The following is a 25,796-nucleotide window of genomic DNA, read 5'->3' on the forward strand; positions in this document are numbered from 1 at the left end:
GCTCCGCCTCCGGTAAGGTGGGGCCAATCAGGTTGTCTTCTGTCGGCAGCTCCTTCTCCTCCAGGACAGTCCACCACGTGGGGGCTCCGGGATCTCCTGTTCCAGGGTTGGGGAGAGAGTGGGGGATGATTAAAGTACGGGTCTCACACACAGGCAAAGATACAGCGCGGCACGGTGTGGGCTTGGGCTTGGGCTTGGGCTTGGGCTTGGGCAGGGAGGGGGGGGGGGGCTTGGGCAGGGAGGGGGGGGGGGGCTTGGGCAGGGAGGGGGGGGGGGCTTGGGCAGGGAGGGGGGGGGGGCTGGGCAGGGAGGGGGGCTTGGGCAGGAGGGGGGGGGGGGCTTGGGCAGGGAGGGGGGGGGGGGGCTTGGGCAGGGAGGGGGGGGGGGCTTGGGCAGGGAGGGGGGGGGGGCTTGGGCAGGGAGGGGGGGGGGCTTGGGCAGGGAGGGGGGGGGGGCTTGGGCAGGGAGGGGGGGGGGGGCTTGGGCAGGGAGGGGGGGGCTTGGGCAGGGAGGGGGGGGGCTTGGGCAGGGAGGGGGGGGGGGCTTGGGCAGGGGAGGGGGGGGGGCTTGGGCAGGGAGGGGGGGGGGGCTTGGGCAGGGGAGGGGGGGGGGGGGCTTGCAGGGAGGGGGGGGGCTTGGGCAGGGAGGGGGGGGGGCGTGGGCAGGAGGGGGGGGGGGCGTGGGCAGGAGGGGGGGGGCGTGGGCAGGGGAGGGGGGGGGGCGTGGGCAGGGGGAGGGGGGGGCGTGGGCAGGGGGAGGGGGGGGCGTGGGCAGGGTGGGGGGGGGCGTGGGCAGGGTGGGGGGGGGCGTGGGCAGGGTGGGGGGGGGCGTGGGCAGGTGGGGGGGGCTGTGGGCAGGGTGGGGGGGGCGTGGGCGTGGGCAGGGAGGGGGGGCGTGGCGTGGGCAGGGGAGGGGGGGGGCGTGGGCAGGGAGGGGGGGGCGTGGGCAGGGAGGGGGGGGCGTGGGCAGGGGGGGCGTGGGCAGGGGGGGGGCGTGGGCAGGGAGGGGGGCGTGGGCAGGGAGGGGGGCGTGGGCAGGGAGGGGGGCGGTGGGCGTGGGCAGGGAGGGGGGGGCGTGGGCAGGGGGGCGTGGGCGTGGGCAGGGGGGGCGTGGGCGTGGGCGGGGGGGGCGTGGGCGTGGGCGGGGGGGGCGTGGGCGTGGGCGGGGGGGGCGTGGGCGTGGGGGGGCGTGGGCGTGGGCAGGGGGGGCGGGGGCGGGGGCGTGGGCAGGGGGGACGTGGGCGTGGGGCGGGGGGGGACGTGGGCGTGGGCGTGGGGGGCGTGGGGCGTGGGCAGGGGGGGCGTGGGCAGGGGGGCGTGGGCAGGGGGGGCGTGGGCAGGGGGGGGGGCGGTGGGCGTGGGCAGGGGGGTGGGCGTGGGCGGGGGGGGGTGGGCGTGGGCAGGGGGGGGGGGCGTGGGCAGGGGGGGGGGGCGTGGGCGGGGGGGGGTGGGCTGTGGGCGGGGGGGGGCGTGGGCGTGGGCGGGGGGGCGTGGGGCGTGGGCGGGGGGGGCGTGGGCGTGGGCGGGGGGGGGCGTGGGCGTGGGCGGGGGGGGCGTGGGCAGGAGGGAGGGGGGGCGTGGGCAGGGAGGGAGGGGGGGCGTGGGCAGGGAGGGAGGGGGGGAGTGGGCAGGGAGGGAGGGGGGGAGTGGGCAGGGAGGGAGGGGGGGCGCGTGGGCAGGGACGGGGGGGCGCGTGGGCAGGGAGGGGGGGGCGGTGGGCAGGGAGGGGGGGGGCGCGTGGGCAGGGAGGGGGGGGGCGCGTGGGCAGGGAGGGGGGGGGCGCGTGGGCAGGGAGGGGGGGGGCGCGTGGGCAGGGAGGGGGGGGGCGCGTGGGCAGGGAGGGGGGGGCGCGTGGGCAGGGAGGGGGGGGGCGCGTGGGCAGGGAGGGGGCGCGTGGGCGGGGGGGGGCGCGGCGTGGGCCGGAGGGGGGGGCGCGTGGGCCGGAGGTGGGGGGCGCGTGGGCAGGGGGAGGGGGGGGGGGGCGCGTGGGCAGGGAGGGGGGGGCGCGTGGGCAGGGAGGGGGGGGCGCGTGGGCAGGGAGGGGGGGGGCGCGTGGGCAGGGAGGGAGGGGCGCGTGGGCGGGGAGGGGGGGGCGCGGGAGGGGGGGGGCACGGGCGGGGAAGGGGGGGGCGCGGGCGGGGAGGGGGGGGCGCGGGCGGGTGTGTGGGGGGGGTGGGAGGGGTGGGGGGGTAGAGGGGGGTGAGGGGGAGAGGGGGTGAGGGGAGAGGGGGGTGAGGGGGTGGGGGGGTGAGGGGGTGGGGGGGGAGAGGGGGGTGGGGGGGAGAGGGGGTGGGGGGAGAGGGGGTGGGGGGGTGGGAGGGTGGGAGGGGGGGTGGGAGGGTGTTGGGGTTGTGGGGGGGTGGTGGGGGGAGAGGGGGGGGTGGGGGGGAGAGGGGGTGGGGGGGTGGGGGGAGAGGGGTTGGGGGGAGAGGGGGTGGTGGGGGGAGAGGGGGTGGTGGGGGGAGAGGGGTGGTGGGGGGAGAGGGGGGTGGGGGGGGGAGAGGGGGTGGGGGGGGGAGAGGGGGTGGGGGGGGGGAGAGGGGGTGGGGGGGGGAGAGGGGGTGGGGAGGGGGAGAGGGGGGGGGAGAGGGGGTGGGGGGGGAGAGGGGGGGGGGAGAGGGGGTGGGGGGGAGAGGGGGTGGGGGGGAGAGGGGTGGGGGGGAGAGGGGGTGGGGGGGGGAGAGGGGGGTGGGGGGGGAGAGGGGGTGGGGGGGGAGAGGGGGTGGGGGGGGGGGGAGAGGGGGTGGGGGGGGGAGAGGGGTGGGGGGGGAGAGGGGGTGGGGGGGGGAGAGGGGGTGGGGGGAGAGGGGGGGAGACGGGGTGGGGGGAGACGGGGTGGGGGGGAGACGGGGTGGGGGGGGAGACGGGGTGGGGGGGAGACGGGGTGGGGGGGAGGGGGAGGTGGGCGGGAGGGGTTGGGATGGGATGGGGGCGGGGGGGAGGGGTTGGGATGGGATGGGGCGGGGGGAGGGATGGGGATGGGAGGGGGCGGGGGGAGGGGATGGGGGCGGGGGAGGGGATGGGGAGGGGATGGGGAGGGGATGGGGGTGGGGGAGGGGATGGGGGAGGGGATGGGGGAGGGGATGGGGGAGGGGATGGGGGTGGGATGGGGGTGGGGGTGGGGGTGGGGGGAGGGGATGGGGGTGGGGGTGTTGGGGGTGGGGGTGATGGGGGGGGGGGGGGGTGGGGGTGATGGGGGTGGGGGGGTGGGTGATGGGGGTGGGGGGGTGATGGGGGGGTGGGGGGGTGATGGGGGTGGGGGGGTGGGGGTGATGGGGTGGGGGGGTGGGGGGTGATGGGGGTGGGGGGGGGGTGATGGGGGTGGGGGGGGTTGGGGGGTGGGGGTGATGGGGTGGGGGTGTGGGGGGGGGTGGGTGATGGGGGGGGGTGGGGGGGGGGGGATGGGGGGGAGGGGAGGGGGGGAGGGGGGGGGGAGGGGTGGGGGGAGGGGATGGGTGGGAGGGATGGGTGGGAGGGGATCGGGTGGGAGGGGATCGGGGGGAGGGGATCGGGGGGAGGGGATCGGGGGGAGGGATCGGGGGGAGGGGATGGGGGGAGGGATGGGGGGAGGGGGGGGAGGGGAGTGGATGGGGGGATGGGGGGGGAGGGGATGGGGGTGGGGGGAGGGGATGGGGGGATGGGGGGAGGGATGGGGGAGGGGGATGGGGGGGTGGGGATGGGGTGGGGGGTTGGGATGGGGGTGGGGGGGTTGGGATGGGGGTGGGGGGGTTGGGATGGGGGTGGGGGGGAGGGGATGGCGTTGGGGGGGAGGGGATGGCGTTGGGGGAGAGGGGTGTGGGGTGGAGTGGTGGGGTGGGGTGGTGGGATGGGGGGGTGGGGATGGGGGGGGTGGGGATGGGGGGGTGGGGATGGGGGGGTGGGGGGGGGGGGGTGGGGATGGGGGGGGGTGGGGGGGGTGGGGATGGGGGTGTGAGGGGGATGGGGGTGGGGGTGGGGGAGGGGGATGGGGGTGGGGGATGGGGGGGGGGGGTGGGGGTGGGGGTGGGGGGGTGGGTGGGGGTGGGGGTGGGGGGTGGGGTGGGGGGGGGGGTGGGGAGTGGGGGGGGGGGGGGTTGGGGGGGGGATGGGGGTGGGGGGGTGGGGTGGGGTGGGGGGGGTGGGGGGGGGTGGGGGGGGGGGTGGGGTGGGGGGTGGTGGGGGGGGGGTGTGGGGGGGTGGGGGTGGGGGTTGGGGGGGGGTGGGTGGGGGGGGTGGGGTGGGGGGGGGGTGGGGGGGGGGATGGGGGGGGGGGGTGGGGGGTGTGGGGGGGGGGGGGGGATGGGGGGTGGGGGGGGGTGGGGGGGGGTGTGGGGGTGGGGGGGGGGGGTGATGGGGGGTGGGGGGGGTGTGGGTGTGGGGGGGGTGATGGGGGTGGGGGGTGAGGGGAGGGTGAATGGCGGGGTGGGGGGGCTGCTGGGAGTGGCTGGAGGCAGGCACGGGCGCGCGCGCACAGACACACAGGCAGACAGGCGCACACCAGACACAGACGCAGACGCAGACACAGACACACAGGCAGACAGGCGCACCAGACGCGACAGACGCAGACAGCAGACACAGCAGACACAGGACAGCTCTGGCGAGCCTTGAGAAAAAGCAGCAAGACGTTTCTAGAGACAGTGGGATGTTTGGGCTGTCCTGATAGGGAGAAGGCAGGACCTGTGGGGTCCGAGAGGGACAGAGAGTTGGGCATTGGCTTGGAGCAGGAGGGAACTGTGCAGGAAACAGGCAGACATATACACAACTCAGAGAGACACACACAGGAACGCTGACAGACATATACACAACTCAGAGAGACACACACAGGAACGCTGACAGACATATACACAACTCAGAGAGACACACACAGGAACGCTGACAGACACAGGCAGATGAATGAGTTACCACTCACCTCTTTGGGTTTGACTACAGGAGGTCTGTAGACGGTGGGGTGCTGCCTGAATGATGGTCAGGTTGGCCTTTGGCATGGGCTCTAGCGCTGGGGGGTGAACTGGCATCAGAGGGGGCAGCTGATTTACCTATGTGTAGACAGACACAACACATTCGGCCACTCTGCTCTTCTCCTCATTTCCGATCATCATCTCCCCAAGAACCAAATTCTCCCTCTCTCCCTTGTGTGTTTATCCAGCTTTCCCCCAACCTTCAAAACATTGACACGACCGCCCCCCCCCACCAAACTGTGGGATTGAGTCCCACAATCCCCCCCACCACACCCTCCGTGGGAGCGAGTCGCACAATCCCCCCACCGTCCCCCCCCCCCCCCCCGTGGGAGCGAGTCGCACAATCGCCCCACCGTCCCCCCCCCCACCCCGTGGGAGCGAGTCGCACAATCCCCCCCACCACTCCCTGGGTTGGGGGGTGAGTGGGAGACGTTTCTCCTGAATTCCCCACCACATTTATTCTGGACTTTCTTCGAACGTGTGCCCCTCGTTCTAGTCTATTCCAGCCACCCGACGAATGAAAACACCTTCTCTGCTTCTCCCGAGTTGAAACCTCTTTCAGATTGATCAGGTGACCCCCTCAGTTTCCACTTTTCCAGAGGAAACAGTCCGGGTCTGTTCAGTGTATCCCGATGATGTAACCCCACGATTCAGGGGTCAACCCTGGAAACTGCAACTCCTCCAGACCTGCATGTCATCTGCATAAAACTGAGACTAGAACTGTGCACGGTGCTCCGAGTGCGGGTCTAACTGAGGGATACGGAGACTGGAACTGTGCACGGTGCTCCCAGTGTGGGTCTGACTGAGGGATACAGAGACTGGAACTGTGCATGGTACCCCGAGTGTGGGTCTAACTGAGGGATACGGGGACCGGAACTGTGCACGGTGCTCCGAGTGTGGGTCTGACTGAGGGATACCGAGACTGGAACTGTGCACGATGCTCCGAGTGTGGGTCTAACTGAGGGATACGGAGACTGGAACTGTGCACGGTGCTCCGTGTGTGGGTCTAACTGAGGGATACGGAGACTGGAACTGTGCACGGTGCTCCGAGTGTGGGTCTAACTGAGGGATACGGAGACTGGAACTGTGCACGGTGCTCCGTGTGTGGGTCTAACTGAGGGATACGGAGACTGGAACTGTGCACGGTGCTCCGTGTGTGGGTCTAACTGAGGGATACGGAGACTGGAACTGTGCACGGTGCTCCGAGTGCGGGTCTAACTGAGGGATACGGAGACTGGAACTGTGCACGGTGCTCCGAGTGCGGGTCTAACTGAGGGATACGGAGACTGGAACTGTGCACGGTGCTCCGAGTGCGGGTCTAACTGAGGGATACGGAGACTGGAACTGTGCACGGTGCTACGAGTGCGGGTCTAACTGAGGGATACGGAGACTGGAACTGTGCACGGTGCTCCGAGTGCGGGTCTAACTGAGGGATACGGAGACTGGAACTGTGCACGGTGCCCCGAGTGTGGGTCTAACTGAGGGATACGGAGACTGGAACTGTGCACGGTGCCCCGAGTGTGGGTCTAACTGAGGGATACGGAGACTGGAACTGTGCACGGGGTGCTTCCGAGTGTGGGTCTGACTGAGGGATACGGAGACTGGAACTGTGCACGGTGCTCCGAGTGTGGGTCTAACTGAGGGATAGGGAGAGTGGAACTGTGCACGGCGCTCCGAGTGTGGGTCTAACTGAGGGATAGGGAGAGTGGAACTGTGCACGGTGCTCCGAGTGTGGGTCTAACTGAGGGGTACAGGGACTGGAACTGAGTAGCAGGTCGGTGAACTAAACATTTCAAGGTGAGGATGAGATTAACAGCAAAAACACGGCTGTACGAGAGACAGAAACATACTCACGTTGGAATACCGCACCGGATGGATCGGTCCCATTGGAGGGGGTGGGGCCATGGGATGGCCCATCAGTAGTGGGGGAGGGGGTACGCATCGGAGGTCCCATCAATGGAGGGGGAGGTGGTGGCCTCATAGGGGGCATCCGGGGCACAGCTGGCAAACAACAAACAGGGTGATGCAGCTCAACGACTGTGAAACACAACGGCCCAGTCCATTCGGTACAGCACCAGAGGGGGACGGGTCTGTCGCTGTATAACACTGGGGTACAGTACCGGTGGGGGACAGGTCTGTCACTGTATAACACTGGGGTACAGTACCGGAGGGGGACGGGTCTGTCCCTGTATAACACTGGGGTACAGTACCGGTGGGGGACAGGTCTGTCACTGTATAACACTGGGGTACAGTACCGGAGGGGGACGGGGTCTGTCACTGTATAACACTGGGGTTACAGTACCGGTGGGGGACTGGTCTGTCACTGTATAACACTGGGGTACAGTACCGGTGGGGGACAGGTCTGTCGCTGTATAACACTGGGGTACAGTACCAGTGGGGGACAGGTCTGTCCCTGTATAACACTGGGGTACAGTACCGGTGGGGGACAGGTCTGTCGCTGTATAACACTGGGGTACAGTACCGGTGGGGGACAGGTCTGTCACTGTATAACACTGGGGTACAGTACCGGAGGGGGACGGGTCTGTCACTGTATAACACCGGGGTACAGTACCGGTGGGGACAGGTCTGTCTCTGTATAACACTGGGGTACAGTACCGGAGGGGGACGGGTCTGTCGCTGTATAACACTGGGGTACAGTACCGGTGGGGACGGGTCTGTCTCTGTATAACACTGGGGTACAGTACCGGTGGGGGGACGGGTCTGTCACTGTATAACACCGGGGTACAGTACCGGTGGGGACAGGTCTGTCGCTGTATAACACTGGGGTACAGTACCGGTGGGGGACAGGTCTGTCGCTGTATAACACTGGGGTACAGTACCGGTGGGGGACAGGTCTGTCTCTGTATAACACTGGGGTACAGTACCGGTGGGGGGACTGGTCTGTCACTGTATAACACTGGGGTACAGTACCGGTGGGGGGACAGGTCTGTCGCTGTATAACACTGGGGGTACAGTACTGGTGGGGGACAGGTCTGTCTCTGTATAACACTGGGGTACAGTACCGGTGGGGGACTGGTCTGTCACTGTATAACACTGGGGTACAGTACCGGTGGGAGACGGGTCTGTCCCTGTATAACACTGGGGTACAGTACCGGTGGGGGACTGGTCTGTCACTGTATAACACTGGGGTACAGTACCGGTGGGGGGACGGGTCTGTCCCTGTATAACACTGGGGTACAGTACCGGTGGGGGACTGGTCTGTCACTGTATAACACTGGGGTACAGTACCGGTGGGGGGACGGGGTCTGTCCCTGTATAACACTGGGGGTACAGTACCGGTGGGGGGACAGGTCTGTCGCTGTATAACACTGGGGTACAGTACCGGTGGGGGGACTGGTCTGTCGCTGTGTAACACTGGGGTACAGTACCGGTGGGGGACGGGTCTGTCGCTGTATAACACTGGGGGTACAGTACCGGTGGGGGACTGGTCTGTCGCTGTATAACACTGGGGTACAGTACCGGTGGGGGATGGGTCTGTCACTGTATAACACTGGGGTACAGTACCGGTGGGGGACTGGTCTGTGGGGGACTGGTCTGTCGCTGTATAACACTGGGGTACAGTACCGGTGGGGGACAGGTCTGTCTCTCTATAACACTGGGGTACAGTACCGGTGGGGGACAGGTCTGTCTCTGTATAACACTGGGCTACAGTACCGGTGGGGGACAGGTCTGTCTCTGTGTAACACTGGGGTACAGTACCGGTGGGGGACGGGTCTGTCACTGTATAACACTGGGGTACAGTACCGGTGGGGGACAGGTCTGTCTCTGCGTAACACTGGGGTACAGTACCGGTGGGGGACGGGTCTGTCACTGTATAACACTGGGGTACAGTACCGGTGGGGGATGGGTCTGTCACTGTATAACACTGGGGTACAGTAGCTGTAGGGAACAGGTTTGTCACTGTATAACACTGGGGTACAGTACCGGTGGGGGACAGGTTTGTCACTGTATAACACTGGGGTACAGTACCGGTGGGGATGGGTCTGTCACTGTGTAACACTGGGGTACAGTACCGGTGGGGGACGGGTCTGTCGCTTAATAACACTGGGGTACAGTACTGGTGGGGGACAGGTCTGTCGCTGTATAACACTGGGGTACAGTTCCGGTGGGGGATGGGTCTGTCGCTGTATAACACTGGGGTACAGTACTGGTGGGGACGAGTCTGTCGCTGTATCGCACTGGGGTACAGTACCGGTGGGGGACAGGTCTGTCACTGTATAACACTGGGGTACAGTACCGGTGGGGGACAGGTCTGTCACTGTATAACACTGGGGTACAGTACCGGTGGGGGACGGGTCTGTCACTGTATAACACTGGGGTACGGTACCGGTGGGGGACGGGTCTGTCTCTGTATAACACTGGGGTACAGTACCGGTGGGGGGACAGGTCTGTCACTGTATAACACTGGGGTACAGTACCGGTGGGGGACAGGTCTGTCACTGTATAACACTGGGGTACAGTACCGGTGGGGGACAGGTCTGTCACTGTATAACACAGGGGTACAGTACCGGTGGGGGACAGGTCTGTCGCTGTGTAACACTGGGGTACAGTACCGGTGGGGACAGGTCTGTCGCTGTATAACACTGGGGTACAGTACCGGTGGGGACAGGTCTGTCGCTGTATAACACTGGGGTACAGTACCGGTGGGGGACAGGTCTGTCGCTGTATAACACTGGGGTACAGTACCGGTGGGGGACAGGTCTGTCACTGTATAACACTGGGGTACAGTACCGGTGGGGACAGGTCTGTCACTGTATAACACTGGGGTACGGTACCGGTGGGGGACGGGTCTGTCTCTGTATAACACTGGGGTACAGTACCGGTGGGGGACAGGTCTGTCACTGTATAACACTGGGGTACAGTACCGGTGGGGACAGGTCTGTCGCTGTATAACACTGGGGTACAGTACCAGTAGAGGACAGGTCTGTCACTGTATAACACTGGGGTACAGTACCGGTGGAGGACAGGTCTGTCACTGTATAACACTGGGGTACAGTACCAGTAGAGGACAGGTCTGTCACTGTATAACACTGGGGTACAGTACCGGTGGAGGACAGGTCTGTCACTGTATAACACTGGGGTACAGTACCGGTGGGGGACAGGTCTGTCACTGTATAACACTGGGGTACAGTACCGGTGGGGACAGGGTCTGTCACTGTATAACACTGGGGTACAGTACTAGTGGGGGACAGGTCTGTCACTGTATAACACTGGGGTACAGTACTAGTGGGGGACAGGTCTGTCACTGTATAACACTGGGGTACAGTACTAGTGGGGGACAGGTCTGTCACTGTATAACACTGGGGTACAGTACTAGTGGGGGACAGGTCTGTCACTGTATAACACTGGGGTACAGTACCGGTGGGGGACAGGTCTGTCACCGTATAACAGTGGGGTACAGTACCGGAGGGGGACGGGTCTGTCGCTGTACAACACTGGGCTACAGCACCAGGTTAAGATACACGTACCTGGCCTCTGCAGAACGTGCGGAACAAAGACGGGTCTGACAATTGGAGAATGTCTCGGAGGTGGCATTGCTGCGGATAAGAAGCGAGAGAGAGAGAGCTGCCGGTAAGAAACTGAAATGTCGACAGTCATAGGAATGGCTCATGAGGCTGATGCTCCCTGCGGCAGTTGCTGACACGTCTCTGATTCAACCTCCCCTCTTCCTCACTGGATAATTGACGGAAAACCAATGGCTCGGAGCAGGACACCATTACTTCCAGAGTTTTGTCTCCATTCAAATACCCAGACCTCCTTCACAAAATTATACAACACAGAGACAGACCCCTCAATCCAATCCATCCATGCTGACCAGATATCCTGAATTAATCCGGTCCCATTTCCCAGCATTTGGCCCATATCCCTCTAACCCCTTCCTATCCATGTCCCCATCCAGATGCCTTTTAAATGCTGTAACTGTACCAGCCCCCACCACTTCCTCTGGCAGCTCATTCCATACACGCACCACCCTCTGTGTGAAAAAGTTTCCCCTCAGGTCCCTTTTCAATCTTTCCCCTCTCACCTTAAACCTATGCCCCTCTAGTTTTGGACTCCCCTACCCTGGGGGGTAAAGACCTTGTGTATTCACTCTATCCATGCCCCCCATGATTTTATAAACCTCTATAAGGTCACCCCTCAGCCCCCGACGCTCCAGGGAAAATAGCCCCAGCCTATCCAGCCCCTCCCTGTAGCTCAAACCCTCCGACCCTGGCAACATCCCTGTAAATCTTTTCTGAACCCTTTCAAAGTTTAACAACGTCTTTTCTTTTCAAAGCTCGCTGTTGCTTGATGTTCTCGGACAGAGTTTGACAGTAACCCATCAAAAACCGTCAGGGGCAGGTGACCAATTATGTCAATGTGGGAGACTTCTCATCGATTTTTCAGGAGCTTTGTCACTGAAGACAGAGCGAGATTTATAAAATCACGAGGGTCTTAGGTAAGTTGACTGGCAGGTCTCTTTTCCCCGGGGCTGGGTTTTGACAACAGAGAATGCAGTTTGAAGGTGAGTGGAGAAAGATTTGAAGTCATGAAACGTAATCTTTTTTAAACCACAATTTTTTTACCCACCAGGGAATGGCTCGTGCGGGGAATGAGCTTCCGGGGATGTGATGGATGGACGCAGGTACAGTTACAACATTTGGATAAGGACATGGATAGAGAAAGGTTTGGAGAGATATGGGCCAGGAGCAGGCAGGTGGGTCTAGTTTACTTTGGGGATATAGTCAGCACAGAGTGGTTGGGCCGAAGGGTCTGTTTCCGTGCTGTCTGATGCTATGAGAGGAAGAAACAGAGAGAGGGAAGACATGGGCAGGGAGGGAGACCCGAAGATCAGGGGTTTCCCCAGGCAGCTGAAGGCTGATGGCAGAGCGATGGGGAGATGGCGAGAGGCCGGTGACTCACCGGGTCCAACAAATGGCGACGGGGGACCAAGGACAGGAGGCATCACGGTAGCTGCAGCAGCCGCTCGTGCTTCGAGGCTTTGCTGGACCTGAGATCGGGGGGGGGGGAGGAGAGAGAAAAACAATCCGTCAGAACACTGTACTCGACACAAAGGGTAACACACAGCTCAATAATGGGTCAACCTCCTCCTGTTCCCGTGTAACAGACGGGAGTAGGGGGGCTGAATGGCCTCCTGCTGTTCCTGTGTGACAGGCTGGAGGAGGGAGCTGAACGGCCTCCTGTCGTTCCTGTGTGACAGGCTGGGGGTGGGGCTGAACGGCCTCCTGTCGTTCCTGTGTGACAGGCTGGAGGAGGGGGCAGAACGGCCTCCTGCTGTTCCTGTGTGACAGACTGGAGGAGGGGGATGAACGGCCTCCCGCTGATTCTGTGTGACTGGCTTGGGGAGGGGGCAGAATGGCCTCACGCTGTTCCCGTGCGACAGGCCGGAGGAGGGAGCTGAACGGCCTCCTGCCGTTCCTGTGTGACAGGCTTGGGGGGGGGGGGGGGGCTGAACGGCCTCCTGCTGTTCCTGTGTGACAGGCTGGAGGAGGGGGCTGAACGGCCTCCTGCCGTTCCTGTGTGACAGGCTGGAGGAGGGGGACTGAATGGGCTCCCGCTGATCCTGTGTGACAGGCTCGAAGTTGGGCGGGGGGGGGGGGGGTTGCTGAATGCGACGATCTCTCTCTCTCTCTCTCTCTCTCTCTGTCTCACGCTGACTCAAGCCATCCTGTCAAGCCTGACCTGCCGATAGGTGTTTGTTCCGATGATGGGGCGTGCGACTGGAACGGGCATCATTGCCACTGGTACAGCCTCTGGTATGGCAGTGACGGCTGAAGTGGACACCGGTGCACCCAAGACCTCCTGCTCGAACCTGCCGGCGAAAAGACCCACCCGGGGTTAAGAGAACACACACTCCAGAGAGAGACCCCCACGCTCGCACTCATTTACCTTCCCGATAATCCACTCACCCCCTCCCCCTTGGAGAAATTGAGGGGGAGGTTTCCGGGGGGGGGGGGGGCTATTATGTTCACCTAAGGAGAGACTGGGATGATCTGGGACCGGTTCCCCCCTCGGAGCAGAGAAGGTTAAGGGGGAGATTGAATCAGGCCATTCAGGATCACCGTGGGGAGAAGTGGTTTTGACCGAGCTAATGAAGAACACATGGTCAGAAGTAGGGTCGGTTGTCAGAGTGGCACAGAATGAGGAGGACTGGGAAATGGACCCAGGAGGAGGAGGAGTGGGGCAAGAAGGAAAATTTGCTTTTATTGACAATTTTCTGAAAGCAAACCCATGTCAATAAAACACCTTGACAAGTGGGTGGGTGGTGAATATCACTATTCCTCTGGTTTCTCTGGAGTGACAACTCTGACCCCTAGCCTTCCAGCTGCCTGCCAATTTTGGGCACCCTCTCGCCTTTCTGCTGACCCTTCCATCCCACACGCTCCAGCGGGCAGCAATTTCCATTGCGGTATACAAACCCCCATTCCCCCACTTGCAGGGTCTGCTCTCAAACACAGCTGATCTACTTTCTGCTATTAACATCTACTCTTCATTCCTCTATCGCTCCTCTCTTACCATTAACACTCCCAGTGGCTTTTGCTTGGGATTATGGAGCGGGGCGAGAAACAATTCGCTCTTTTGCCAACAGCGGAACATGTGTATTATATATCAGACTTGACTCCATCGGTCTGCACCTCTCCAAATTGATATTGCCAGGACAGGGATCATTGATAATGATGTTGGGGGCAAAAGGGGGCACGAACGATTCGCCGCCTACAGCACCACAGGAGGACCTCAGTGGCGGAAGGTGGGACTGCAAGTGGTTAGGGGAATCACCGCGCCTGCTCAGACAGGAAGTCCTCCAAAGACAGCGCCAGAGGAGGACCGCGGTGGATGAGGGAGGGACAGGAGTGGCGGGAGGAAGAGGGAACGATCCGGCGCCGCCACCGCCGCGGACTCACAGCGCCATCTCGGCCTCCATTTCCTTCATCTTCTCCTCTCCGGTTTTCGCCGTCGCTGGTGTTCCCGGTCCGGGAGGTGGGGGAGGAGGGGGTGGCGGCACAGCCGCCATCATCTCGCCGCCGAGCTCTCGCTCTTTCTCACTCGGTGTCTCAATCGCCGCCGCCTCCTCCTGATAGGCCCCGAGCCTGAGAACAACGCTGCTACCGCCACGGCAATGAGGGGCTTCCTCTTCTTCACCGACACCGCCACCCAGCCCCGCCACCTACCGGCCGGGAGGACTCGGGGCGTCGCCGGGAAGGCCCAGTCCTGCCCCCAGCAGCCCGGGAGGCGTCACATGCAGCTCCACCCCGTGCTGCCCCCTCCAGCCTGGGAGGGATTTGTGCAGGTGCACTCAGTGCTGCCCCCTGCAGTGTTGGAGGGATTTGTGCAGGTGCACTCAGTGCTGCACCCTGCAGTGTTGGAGGGATTTGTGCAGGTGCACTCAGTGCTGCCCCCTGCAGAGTGGGAGGGATTTGTGCAGGTGCACTCAGTGCTGCACCCTGCAGTGTTGGAGGGATTTGTGCAGGTGCACTCAGTGCTGCCCCCTGCAGTGTTGGAGGGATTTGTGCAGGTGCACTCAGTGCTGCACCCTGCAGTGTTGGAGGGATTTGTGCAGGTGCACTCAGTGCTGCCCCCTGCAGAGTGGGAGGGATTTGTGCAGGTGCACTCAGTGCTGCCCCCTGCAGTGTTGGAGGGATTTGTGCGGCTCCACTCAGTGCTGCCCCCTGCAGTGTGGGAGGGATTTGTGCGGCTCCACTCAGTGCTGCCCCCTGCAGTGTGGGAGGGATTTGTGCGGCTCCACTCAGTGCTGCCCCCTGCAGTGTTGGAGGGATTTGTGCAGGTGCACTCAGTGCTGCCCCCTCCAGCCTGAGGGATTTGTGCGGCTCCACTCAGTGCTGCCCCCTGCAGTGTTGGAGGGATTTGTGCAGGTGCACTCAGTGCTGCCCCCTCCAGCCTGAGGGATTTGTGCGGCTCCACTCAGTGCTGCCCCCTGCAGTGTTGGAGGGATTTGTGCAGGTGCACTCAGTGCTGCCCCCTCCAGCCTGAGGGATTTGTGCGGCTCCACTCAGTGCTGCCCCCTGCAGTGTTGGAGGGATTTGTGCGGCTCCACTCAGTGCTGCACCCTGCAGTGTTGGAGGGATTTGTGCAGGTGCACTCAGTGCTGCCCCCTGCAGAGTGGGAGGGATTTGTGCAGGTGCACTCAGTGCTGCCCCCTGCAGAGTGGGAGGGATTTGTGCGGCTCCACTCAGTGCTGCCCCCTCCAGCCTGAGGGATCTGTGCGGCTCCACTCAGTGCTGCCCCCTGCAGTGTTGGAGGGATTTGTGCGGCTCCACTCAGTGCTGCCCCCTGCAGTGTGGGAGGGATTTGTGCGGCTCCACTCAGTGCTGCCCCCTGCAGTGTGGGAGGGATTTGTGCGGCTCCACTCAGTGCTGCCCCCTGCAGTGTTGGAGGGATTTGTGCAGGTGCACTCAGTGCTGCCCCCTCCAGCCTGAGGGATTTGTGCGGCTCCACTCAGTGCTGCCCCCTGCAGTGTTGGAGGGATTTGTGCAGGTGCACTCAGTGCTGCCCCCTCCAGCCTGAGGGATTTGTGCGGCTCCACTCAGTGCTGCCCCCTGCAGTGTTGGAGGGATTTGTGCGGCTCCACTCAGTGCTGCCCCCTGCAGTGTGGGAGGGATTTGTGCAGCACATTGGGGACTCTACTGCCTCCCGCGAGGGGTCGCTCACTTCCAGTTTCCCAAAAAGCCTGTCCCACCATCGACAAGGCACAAGGCAGGAGGGGGATGGAATACCCTCCACTTGCCCCTTGATGGGGGCAGCTCCAACAACACTCAAGAAGCTCGACACCATCCAGGACAGAGCAGCCCCCGATCGATCGGCCCCACATCCACAAACATCCCACTCCCTCCCCCCACCGACGCTCAGCCGCAGCAGTGTGTACCATCTACAAGATGCTCTGCAGAACCTCACCAAGGCCCCTCAGGCAGCACCTTCCAAACCCCCGGCCACTTCCATCGGGAAGGACAAGGGGCAGCAGGTCCATGGGAACACCAGCCCCTGCAAGTTCCCCTCCACTCCCCATCCTGACTTGGGAAATATGTCCCCTCTGTGTGTGAACATCGGTCCCTTCGAGATTGAGAATAGGAAGTAATAATGGGGAGTGTGGAAACGGTGAGGAGCTGAATTTGCATCAGTCTTCACAGTACAAGACGTGATTAAAATTCCAAACTATCCAACGGCAAAGGCTGTGAGGAAATTGAACATCACTAAAGAGGGGACAAGATATTTGGGAAACCGAACGAGCGAAAAACACAATAACCTCATCCTCCATGTCGGCTGGATCCCAGGATTTTAACAACAGAGACAGTGTACGCACAACGGGTGACCTTTCAGGAACTCTTAGATTCTGGGGAAGTCAGAGAGGATTGGAGGAGGATTTGGGAATGAGAGGAGGATGGAGGAAAGAGAGGGTGACAGAGGTAATTGAGCTGGGAAGGGGTAAAGGAGGGGGATTTGAGGAAGAGAGAGGGATGGCCAATGCAACCCCTTTATTTCAAACGGGCACAAACAAAGGAAACTCTTGGCTGGTTACATCAATACCAGCTTTTCGGAAAATGTTCCTGTCGAGTATAAAGGGACCCCCCGACAGTGCCCACTCCCTCAGCACTGACCCTCTGACAGTGTCCACACCCTCAGCACTGACCCTCCGACAGTGCCCACTCCCTCAGCACTGACCCTCCAACAGTGCCCGCTCCCTCAGCACTGACCCTCTGACAGTGCCCACTCCCTCAGCACCGACCCTCCGACAGTGCGGCACCAGATAAAGAAGTGGATCGGGGCTACTATTGATGCAGCTGCCCGTCTTTGAGACCCAAGATGATCGGCTGGTTGAGCATCTAAAGAGTTAAAGAGTTGTTGCCAATAATTTGTACATTGACCATGAAGGACTTGTCAATGTACCAGCTGTGCCCTCGCTCTCACCTTGAGAACAGTTGTAGGGCACACTGTCACAGGATATCTTGACAATAATCATTCCTGCTGTTATCTGGTGATATGAGGAATTGACTGGCAAACAGACTGAACCATTGAAAGGTTCTCTTATCTAGCACAATGCCACAGGTTATCCAAACATTTTGGGAAAGCCACTCACTAATAGTAACGTTGCAAGAAATATTTTCCTAATCACTCATTCATCATGGTCCCTGATACTGACACAGCAAACTCCCTGCAACAGGGCAGACCATTGGGCACCTCTGCTGTGTGTTGTTAAAGATTTGTACAAAGCGCTCCGAGTATGGGTCTAACTGAGGGATACGGAGACTGGAACTGTGCACGGTGCTCCGAGTGTGGGACTAAGTGAGGGATACGGAGACTGGAACTGTGCACGGTGCTCCGAGTGTGGGTCTAACTGAGGGATACGGAGACTGGAACTGTGCACGGTGCTCCGAGTGTGGGACTAACTGAGGGATACGGAGACTGGAACTGTGCACGGTGCTCCGAGTGTGGGTCTAACTGAGGGATACGGAGACTGGAACTGTGCACGGTGCTCCGAGTGTGGGACTAACTGAGGGATACGGAGACTGGAACTGTACACGGTGCTCCGAGTGTGGGACTAACTGAGGGATACGGAGACTGGAACTGTGCAAGGTGCTCCGAGTGTGGGTCTAACTGAGGGATACGGAGACTGGAACTGTGCACGGTGCTCCGAGTGTGGGTCTAACTGAGGGATACGGAGACTGGAACTGTGCACGGTGCTCCGAGTGTGGGTCTAACTGAGGGATACAGAGACTGGAACTGTGCACGGTGCTCCGAGTGTGGGTCTAACTGAGGGATACAGAGACTGGAACTGTGCAAGGTGCTCCGAGTGTGGGTCTAACTGAGGGATACGGAGACTGGAACTGTGCACGGTGCTCCGAGTGTGGGTCCAACTGAGGGATACGGAGACTGGAACTGTGCACGGTGCTCCGAGTGTGGGTCTAACTGAGGGATACAGAGACTGGAACTGTGCACGATGCTCACAATGCTCTTTGGAAGGTCAGTGTGGATTTGATAGGCCGAATGGCCTGCTCCCACACTATTGCAATTCTATAAACGGTAAGATCCTGGGGAGTGTTGTTGAACAAAGAATTCCTTGTGTGGGGAGCAGGTACATAGTTCCTTGAAAGTGGAGTCGCAGGTAGACAGGGCGGTGAGGAAGGTGTTCGGTACGCTCGCCTTTATTGGTCAGTGCATTGAGTATAGGGAGTTGGGAGGGTCATGTTGGAGCTGTACAGGACATTGGTTAGGGCCACTTTTGGAATATTGTGTTCAATCCCGGTCTCCCTGCTACAGGAAGGATGGTGTGAAACTTGAAAGGGCTCAGAAAAGATTTACAGGGATGTTGCCAGGGTCGGAGGGTTTGAGCTACAGGGAGGGGCTGGATAGGCTGCGGCTATTTTCCCTGGAGCGTCGGGGGCTGAGGGGTGACCTTACAGAGGTTTATAAAATCATGAGGGGCATGGATAGGGTGAATAGACAAGGTCTTTATCCCCAGGGTAGGGGAGTCCAAAACTAGAGGGACACAGGTTTAAGGTGAGAGGGGAAAGATTTAAAAGGGACCTGAGGGGTAACTTTTTCACACAGAGGGTGGTGCATGTATGGAATGAGCTGCCAGAGGAAGTGGTGGGGGCTGGTACAGTTACAGCATTTAAAAGGCATCTGGATGGGGACATGGATAGGAACGGGTTAGAGGGATATGGGACAGATGGGACTAGATTAATAGAATCCCTACAGTGGTAAGCAAGCCATTCAGCCCATCAAGCCCACACTTACCCTCCAAGGAACATCACACCCAGACCCATTTTATCCCTGTAACTTCCACAGCCAATCCACTCCAACCCTGCACACCCCTGGATACTGTGCGACAATTTAGCATGGCCAATCCACCCTCGTCTCCACATTTTTGGACTGTGGGTGGAAACCGGAGCACCTGGAGGAAATCCACGCAGACACGGGGAGAACGCGCAAACTCTGCATAGACAGGCACCCGAGGGTGGGATCGAACCTGGGTCCCTGGCGCTGTGAGGCAGCAGTGCTAACCCCTGAGCCACCGTGCTTTCCCATTAAAGACATCTGGCCGACATGGACAAATTGAACTGAAGGGTCGGGTTCCCTGCTGTACATCTCTGTGACTCTTCACCGTTGTTCCTGAGGGCCCAAGTCAGGCCAGCATCTGATGAACCATCTTTGTAACTCCAACCTTGAACACCTACCACCCCGGTCCTCCCCCCAGTCAGTCAGCGTGTTTAATCTCTGATTATGAATTTCATTAACCTCGTGTTATGAAACCGAAACCGGCTCCACTCCCCGATTAACATCCCCGGCTGAGATAAGGCCTGATTATCTCATTGCCCTTCTGAAGTGCGGTCGACCCAGAAGAGTCAACATTTACCAGCAGGGTAAGGCAGTCCTCCGAACATCCACTCTCCCGTGAGCCACCTCTTTATAACATCCAGCAGGAAGTCCACCAGGACTAGGCTGAGGGATGTGTAGATTAGGTGGGTTGTAAGGCAATGGGTCTGAGGGTCAGTGAAACCTTGTTGGGCCGAAGGGACTGTTTCCACACTGTAGGGATTCTGTGAAACAATGAAAGCTCCGCTGACGTTGCTCAGAACCCGCTTCCCTTCTGATTGTAAGTTCCTCTCTCTCGAGCCTGCTGTACTGGGAAAGTTTGTGTCTTCAACAGTGAGGACACCAGCGAAATATTGGTTAACTCCATCCTCCATTCCCCAATTATCTGCTGTTCTCACCCTCGGGAGTGTGCCAGCTTTTATCTCTTACGCCCGCAGGAAGTTCTGCAGTCCATTTTTATGCTTCTGGACAGCTTCTGTCTCCTGAGTAACCTTTCTTGTTGACCTCTGCTGTCCTTTATGTTCTGACCTGCCCCTCAGTTTTGTGTGATCCCGTACTTTTTGGTGAAAGTTGATGTTCTCGTCAATGTCTCTGTCTAACAGGAAATTGTGAGAACCTTATAGAGGTTTCTAAAACCATGAGGGGCATGGATAGGGTGAACAGACAAGGTCTTCTCCCCAGGGTAGGGAGAGTCTGAAACTACAGAAGAATCCCTACAGTGTGGAAGCAGGCCATGTGGCCCATTCAGTCCACACTGAAGCTCCCAAGAACATCCTGCATAACCCTGCATTTCCCATGGCCAACTCACCCTGACCCGCACATCCCTGGGCACTATGGGGCTATTTAGCACGGCCAACCCACCCTAACCCGCACATCCCTGGGCACTATGGGTAATTTAGCACGGCCAACCCACTCTAACCCGCACATCCCTGGGCACTACGGGGCTATTTAGCACGGCCAACTCACCCTAACCCGCACATCCCTGGGCACTACGGGGCTATTTAGCACGGCCAACCCACCCTAACCCGCACATCCCTGGGCACTACGGGGCTATTTAGCACGGCCAACCCACCCTAACCCGCACATCACTGGGCACTACGGGGCTATTTAGCACGGCCAACCCACTCTAACCCGCACATCCCTGGGCACTACGGGGCTATTTAGCATGGCCAATCCACTCTAACCCGCACATCCCTGGGCACTACGGGGCTATTTAGCATGGCCAATCCACCCTAACCCGCACATCCCTGGGCACTACGGGGCTATTTAGCACGGCCAACCCACTCTAACCCGCACATCCCTGGGCACTACGGGGCTATTTAGCACGGCCAGTCCACCCTAACCCGCACATCCCTGGGCACTACGGGGCTATTTAGCACGGCCAACCCACTCTAACCCGCACATCCCTGGGCACTATGGGGCTATTTAGCACGGCCAGTCCACCCTAACCCGCACATCCCTGGGCACTACGGGGCTATTTAGCACGGCCAATCCCACCCTAACCCGCACATCCCTGGGCACTACGGGACAATTTATCACGGCCAATCCCACCCTAACCCCCACATCCCTGGGCACTACGGGACAATTTAGCATGGCCAATCCACCCTAACCTGCACATCCCTGGGCACTACGGGGCTATTTAGCACGGCCAACTCACCCTAACCCGCACATCCCTGGGCACTACGGGGCTATTTAGCACGGCCAATCCACCCTAACCCGCACATCCCTGGGCACTACGGGGCTATTTAGCACAGCCAACTCACCCTAACCCGCACATCCCTGGGCACTACGGGGCTATTTAGCACGGCCAATCCACCCTAACCCGCACATCCCTGGGCACTACGGGGCTATTTAGCACAGCCAACTCACCCTAACCCGCACATCCCTGGGCACTACGGGGCTATTTAGCACGGCCAACTCACCCTAACCCGCACATCCCTGGGCACTACGGGGCTATTTAGCACGGCCAACTCACCCTAACCCGCACATCCCTGGGCACTACGGGGCTATTTAGCACGGCCAACTCACCCTAACCCGCACATCCCTGGGCACTACGGGGCTATTTAGCACGGCCAACTCACCCTGACCCGCACATCCCTGGGCACTATGGGTAATTTAACACGGCCAACCCACCCTAACCCACACATCCCTGGGCACTATGGGTAATTTAACACGGCCAACCCACCCTAACCCACACATCCCTGGGCACTATGGGTAATTTAACACGGCCAACCCACCCTAACCCACACATCCCTGGGCACTATGGGTAATTTAACACGGCCAACCCACCCTAACCCACACATCCCTGGGCACTATGGGTAATTTAACACAGCCAATCCACCCTAACCCGCACATCCCTGGGCACTACGGGGCTATTTAACACAGCCAATCCACCCTAACCCGCACATCCCTGGGCACTACGGGGCTATTTAGCACGGCCAACCCACTCTAACCCGCACATCCCTGGGCACTACGGGGCTATTTAGCACAGCCAACCCACCCTAACCCGCACATCCCTGGGCACTACGGGGCTATTTAACACAGCCAATCCACCCTAACCCGCACATCCCTGGGCACTACGGGGCTATTTAGCACGGCCAACCCACTCTAACCCGCACATCCCTGGGCACTACGGGGCTATTTAGCACGGCCAATCCACCCTAAACTGCACAACTTTGGAAGAACTTTGGAGAACATGCAAACTCCACACAGATATTCAATCGCCTGAGGACGGAATTGTACCCGGGTCCCTGGCGCTGTGAGGCAGCGGTGCTATCACTGAGCCACTTTGCTGTGCTAAATCACATCGTAGTGTCCCAGACAAGGTAGGTTAGCCATGAGAAACACAACCTTACAGGGATAGGGTGGGGCGTGCGTACGGGAGAGAGGAACTAAGGAAGGTCTGGTGACTCATTGGGCTGAATGGCCTGCTTCCACTGAATAAAGATTCGGTGATCATTCTCATGTCTACTGCCTTCAGCATGACTGTTATTGTAAAAGTACATTGGAGAGAACGTTCAGCACTGATATCCACCCCGAACCCCCTCCATTACATTCCAGTCTGTAACTCCCTCCCCGGGGGGTATCTGTTATTCTGTATATAAATCCCCCCGAACCCCCTCGATCAGATTCCAGTCTGTAACTCCCTCCCGGGGGGTATCTGTTATTCTGTATATAAACCCCCCCGAACCCCCTCAATCAGATTCCAGTCTGTAACTCCCTCCCGGGGTATCTGTTATTCTGTATATAAACCCCCCCCAAACCCCCTCGATCAGATTCCAGTCTGTAACTCCCTCCCGGGGGGTATCTGTTATTCTGTATATAAACCCCGCCGAACCCCCTCGATCAGATTCCAGTCTGTAACTACCTCCCCGGAGGGTATCTGTTATTCTGTATATAAACCCCCCCGAACCCCCTCGATCAGATTCCAGTCTGTAACTCCCTCCCCGGAGGGTATCTGTTATTCTGTATATAAACCCCCCTGATCCCCTCGATCAGATTCCAGTCTGTAACTACCTCCCGGGGGGTATCTGTTATTCTGTATATAAACCCCGCCGAACCCCCTCGATCAGATTCCAGTCTGTAACTACCTCCCCGGCGGGTATCTGTTATTCTGTATATAAACCCCCCAAACCCCCTCGATCAGATTCCAGTCTGTAACTACCTCCCCGGCGGGTATCTGTTATTCTGTATATAAACCCCGCCGAACCCCCTCGATCAGATTCCAGTCTGTAACTACCTCCCCGGCGGGTATCTGTTATTCTGTATATAAACCCCCCGAACCCCCTCGATCAGATTCCAGTCTGTAACTACCTCCCCGGCGGGTATCTGTTATTCTGTATATAAACCCCCCCGAACCCCCTCGATCAGATTCCAGTCTGTAACTCCCTCCCGGGGGGTATCTGTTATTCTGTATATAAACCCCCTCCCCCGAACCCCTCGATCAGATTCCAGTCTGTAACTCCCTCCCCGGCGGGTATCTGTTATTCTGTATATAAACCAACCCGAACCCCCTCGATCAGATTCCAGTCTGTAACTCCCTCCCCGGGGGGTATCTGTTATTCTGTATATAAACCCCCCGAACCCCCTCGATCAGATTCCAGTCTGTAACTCCCTCCCGGGGTATCTGTTATTCTGTATATAAACCCCCCCGAACCCCTCAATCAGATTCCAGTCTGTAACTCCCACCCCGGGGTATCTGTTATTCTGTATATAAACCACCCCCCGAACCCCCTCGATCACATTCCAGTCTGTAACTCCTTCCCAGGTTATCTGTTATTCTGTATATAAACCGCACCGAACCCCCTCGATCAGATTCCAGTCTGTAACTCCATCCCCGGGATACCTGTTATTCTATATATAAACCCCCCCGAAACCCTCGATCAGATTCCAGTCTGTAACTCCCTCCCCGGGGGGTATCTGTTATTCTGTATATAATCCACCCCCGAACCCCCTCGATCAGATTCCAGTCTGTAACTCCATCCCCGGGATACCTGTTATTCTATATATAAACCCCCCCGAAACCCTCGATCAGATTCCAGTCTGTAACTCCCTCCCCAGGGTATCTGTTATTCTGTATATAAACCCCCCCGTACCCCTTCGATCAGATTCCAGTCTGTAACTCCATCCCCGGGATACCTGTTATTCTATATATAAACCCCCGCGAAACCCTCGATCAGATTCCAGTCTGTAACTCCCTCCCGGGGTATCTGTTATTCTGTATATAAACCCCCCCGAACCCCCACAATCAGATTCCAGTCTGTAACTCCCTCCCGGGGGGTATCTGTTATTCTTTATATAAACCACCCCGAATCCCCTTGATAAGATTCCAGTCTGTTACTCCCGCCCAGAGGTATCTGTTATTCTGTATATAGACCCCCCCCCGAACACCCTTGATCAGATCCCAGTCTGTAACTCCCTCCCGTGGGGTATCTGTTATTCTGTATATAAACACCCCCGAACCCCCTCGATCAGATTCCAGTCTGTAACTCCCTCCCCGGGGGGTATCTGTTATTCTGTATATAAACCACCCTGAACCCCTCGATCAGTTTCCAGTCTGTAACTCCCTCCCCAGGGGGTATCTGTTATTCTGTATATAAACCACCCTGAACCCCTCGATCAGTTTCCAGTCTGTAACTCCCTCCCCGGGCAGTATCTGTTACTCTGCCTATCAACCCCACCGAACCCCTCGATCAGATTCCAGTCTGTAACTCCCTCCTGGGGGGTGTCTGTTATTCTGTATATAAACCCCCCCGAACCCCTCGATCAGATTCCAGTCTGTAACTCCCTCCTGGGGGGTATTTGTTATTCTGTATATAAACCACCCTCGAACCCCTCAATCAGATTCCAGTCTGTAACTCCCTCCCCGGGGGGTATCTGTTATTCTGTGTATAAACCCCCCCAAACCTCCTCGATCAGTTTCCAGTCTGTAACTCCCTCCCCGGGGGGTATCTGTTATTCTGTGTATAAACCCCCCCAAACCTCCTCGATCAGATTCCAGTCTGTAACTCCCTCCCGGGGTAACAGTTATTCTGTATTATACCCCCCCGAACCCCCTCGATCAGATTCCAGTCTGTAACTCCCTCCCCGGGTATCTGTTATTCTGTATATAAACACCCCCCCCGAATCCCCTCGATCAGATCCCAGTCTGTAACTCCCTCCCGGGGTATCTGTTATTCTGTATATAAACTCCCCCGAACCCCTCGATCAGATTCCAGTCTGTAATTCCCTCCCAGGGGGGTATCTGTTATTTTGTATATAAACCCCCCCGAACCCCTCGATCAGATTCCAGTCTGTAATTCCCTCCCAGGGGGGTATCTGTTATTCTGTATATAAACCCCGCCGAACCCCCTCGATCAGATTCCAGTCTGTAACTCCCTCCCCGGGGGGTATCTGTTATTCTGTATATAAACCACCCGAACCCCCTCGATCAGATTCCAGTCTGTAACTCCCTCCCGGGGGGTATCTGTTATTCTGTATATGAACCCCCCCGAACCTCCTCGATCAGATTCCAGTCTGTAACTCCCTCCCCGGGCAGTATCTGTTACTCTGCCTATCAACCCCACCGAACCCCTCGATCAGATTCCAGTCTGTAACTCCCTCCCGGGGGGGGGGGGGGTATCTGTTACTCTGTATATAAACCCCCCCGATCCCCCTCGATCAGATTCCAGTCTGAAACTCCCTCCCAGGGGGTATCTGTTATTCTGTATATAACCCACCCCGAACCCCTCAATCAGATTCCTGTCTGTAACTCCCTCCTGGGGGGGGAATCAGTTATTTTGCATAGACCCCCCTGAACCCCCTCGGTCAGACACCTCTGTGTCACTGTGTTCTGTGTGATGTGAGAGTTAGATTGAGGCGTTGGAGGGGTTAATGATGACCTTGTGCAGTGTGTGTGAAGGTGGCCGTGTTATAGCTGTGTGTGTGCCTACTCGTGCACTGGGGGCCGATAAGCCATATCTGCATCTTTACACCAGCCTGAGGGTCCCCTGACGTTAGTCGAGTTGCC

General features: G+C 59.6%; 1 pseudogene; it reads right to left on the reverse strand.

Annotated features, from left to right (window-relative positions):
* Window positions 1-14,120, reverse strand: part of LOC125450530 (RNA-binding protein 42-like) — a 17,169-nt pseudogene extending 3,049 nt beyond the window's left edge.
* Between the last annotated feature and the right edge of the window lie 11,676 nt (window positions 14,121-25,796).

This window comes from Stegostoma tigrinum, unplaced genomic scaffold (genome assembly GCF_030684315.1).
Source record: "Stegostoma tigrinum isolate sSteTig4 unplaced genomic scaffold, sSteTig4.hap1 scaffold_336, whole genome shotgun sequence".
Taxonomy (NCBI): Eukaryota; Metazoa; Chordata; class Chondrichthyes; order Orectolobiformes; family Stegostomatidae; genus Stegostoma; species Stegostoma tigrinum.